We start from the raw sequence: 3081 nt of genomic DNA, 5'->3' as shown, positions 1-3081 counted from the left end.
CTGCAAAAGGAATTTTGTCACATAGGAAGTGTTGAGATAATGCTCTTTTGTCTTCAATCTCTTCAAAAGTGAAAATACAGAACCCCCTTTCTTCTGATTTAAAATTGTTTCAAAAATACCTTTGTATACATTAGAATATTTCACTTGAGTAACATTAGTACTAAACTGTATGTTAACCAGGTATTTCTGATGACTGATGAAGGCACTATTGTCTCTTTTATCTCATTCCCCTTTATAGCTCCTGCTTTCTTTTGCCCCAACAAAATGGGTAGGTTACACTGAACAGGTGCTAATTTTCCATTTCACCCTGATTTTTAGTGGGAAATATTCTGTAGAAAACCCCCTCCAGAAACCTCTTTCAAATAATGGGTTTGGATGAAACAGATTTTTCTTTGAGGGGGACATTCTATGAATGCAATGCTGCTAGAGTATATGGAAATTCCTGTGGAGATTAAAAAAGAAAATAGATTCTCAAGTCTGGTTATGGCCCTTTGGCTCCACTGAGACTCTGTAAATGACTTTATCCAACCATAAATAACCAGAGGAACATTTTCCTGCAGGCACATCTGTGCCACTGATGAGCCATTAGTTTTTCCCCTTCGGGTCCTGCGCTGGTAGGAGGCATGTTGAGAGAGATGTAGCTGACCTTCATCACTCCAGATGAATCCTATAGTGGCCCTGGCTTCATTAAAGACCAGTGTCACTAGCATTACAGTGGCCATAGAGCAGATTGTCAGATGAAGAATATCTGCTCTCTAAAGACCATCATCATTTGTACTGAGTGAAAACTGTGTAGTTGAGTCATAGCTTAATTCTGAATACTTCTATGTACAAGAGTTTTTGGCCTAGTCTGTAACTGCAGTTAATTCAGTACTTGCTCAGGTCATTCTCAGTAAGGAAATCTGCCATTTCAATATTACTCCATGAACGCTTGAACAATACGAGTTACATTTATTAGCAAAGACTGCTGCCTAATGGAGAGAATCAGGGTTTTTTTATGTAAGAAATCTTCAGATGAAAATGGCATTTATGCCTTTGGCTGCCTCATATGAGATTGATTCTGTCCACTTACTTTTCTAAGAGCTTTCTGTCCTTCCAAAACTGTGATGCAGAGCAGCATATGCTGAAACACTGTGCCAAGTGGCTCACAGCCGAATTTGCTGTTCCTTTTTACCCTGTCACAGTACTGAAACAGTCCTCTCCCAGACAAATGAAACCATCTATCAGCATGATTGATTGTGAAGTTCCCCAAATAATAATTCTTTTGAAATATCTTTTTACTAACCAAGGAACGCTTTTAATGGAGTGCTAGGTTAATCTGAAGGAGTCTGCTGATAGATTTTGCTTAGCTGTCTTCATTCCCCAGCCTTCCTGAACTTTGTCAGCTGTGCATTTTGCAATATTTCAGAAGTTGGACATTTAAGCTATTTTCTCTCTGCTCAAAGTGAGTCTTTGAGGAAGAAAACAACCAGTTAATAGTTTGATTTGAAATCTGTATTCCGTAATACTGCCTGATCTTTTCGTCATCTGACCATTGACTATCAAAAGAGTGTTAACTTCTACACTGTCAAGACTTTGTCCAGTTACCTGAGTTTTTTCTCAGCTAGGGTGTCCTTGAAGATACTTGGTGAGTCAGGTTAGGTTAGAATATGTAGCAGCCCCTCAGCAACAGTGTAGTAATAAACGTTATTTTCACCAAAAGTTAAAAGAGCCTTCAAATTCTTGTCTCTGAGAGTAAATTACCCCAGAACTCTGCAACTGTAGCCATTTTGGCAGTTTTCTTGGGGAAAGATTAATCAGCCTCATAGCCCTGCAAATCCATTTTTGTTTGAAGAACAGAAAAATATAAAAGTCAGATGAGCCAAGAGAATCCCTGAAAAATAGTTTTGTACCAAGGCAAAGGATGTGTGTGAAAAAGCAAGATGGTGAAGGGTTCTTTTTGGATCTTGGCAAGAAAGATCTGAAAACAAATGGCACAATAAAATAGCTGTTTTAATAGGATAGAGTAAAAAGTGGAATGCAGACAGCACGTAAATCTTGTATCCCTCCAGAGGCTGGGACCCCTGCTTTTATGCAGCATTGGATTGACCCCAAATATATTTTTGCATTACATGCTGTACAGATCTTATTTGTGGGTGCAAATCCTCTTTTTGGTCATTCAAACAATTATATAAATCACTATTTGACATACAATGGTTTTCCAGTGTGAATCAGTAGAGAGACACTTGGTTAAGATCTAGTACTGTCAGGAACAAGCTAGAAGGAAGCATATAGCTCAATACAAACTGGTAGAATTAGTTTTCTGAAACACAGGTGTTCAAGTCAAAAAGCTACTGTATACCGGAAAATAGTGTTTTATATATTATTGAAGATTTTATGCATGAGGAGAAAAGAAGTTTTTAATTCCCTATGGTCTAGTATTTGAGAGGTTGTGAAAGGAGAGTGTGATTTTACTTCTTTTAGAGACAATGACAAAACTCCCATGATTTATATGCGTAGTAAAATTTTTATAGAAAAGGCTGAAAAGCATTCTAAAAACCTGTATTTATTGAACTTTAAGTCCAAGTTTAATTCTTAAGCTTAAATGCTTCTTGAATTTCTCAATAAAATCTGTTACAGAGTGATTCTTTGCTAATGCCTGCTCAATTAGCAAATATGCAAATATGTCCTAGAAAGCAGGTGGACATAATTTCATACTGTGTTGGTGGTTTTTAATATTTATTGTAAATGATACAGAAAATTATCGACCACTAGTTGGGAACAGCTTGTGTTCATAGCAGGTCATGAGCCTCCAGCTTTCATGACCACAGCATATGCTGCACACTGAGGAACTTGCCCAATGACCTTCCACTCCTTGGCACCGTAGTAATTGTGATTGCTGATCTAGACAGTATCCTACTTATCCTCTGGTTCATTTTAAGTGAAGATTGCTTTGAATGATGGCACTGAAAACACGTAGGAGTCTTTTTAAAATATTTTCTTTCAGGATCCTTGTTTGGATGTGATAGCATATTTCAATAAAAAATTGCAAGATACTCTAAAATCTTCATTTCTGAGCCAAAACCTTTTTTTTCCCTATAA

Source organism: Zonotrichia albicollis, chromosome 1 (genome assembly GCF_047830755.1).
Source record: "Zonotrichia albicollis isolate bZonAlb1 chromosome 1, bZonAlb1.hap1, whole genome shotgun sequence".
In the NCBI taxonomy this organism is placed as follows: Eukaryota; Metazoa; Chordata; class Aves; order Passeriformes; family Passerellidae; genus Zonotrichia; species Zonotrichia albicollis.
The sequence above is the reverse complement of the archived record's forward strand: the minus strand, read 5'-3'. Positions refer to the sequence as shown.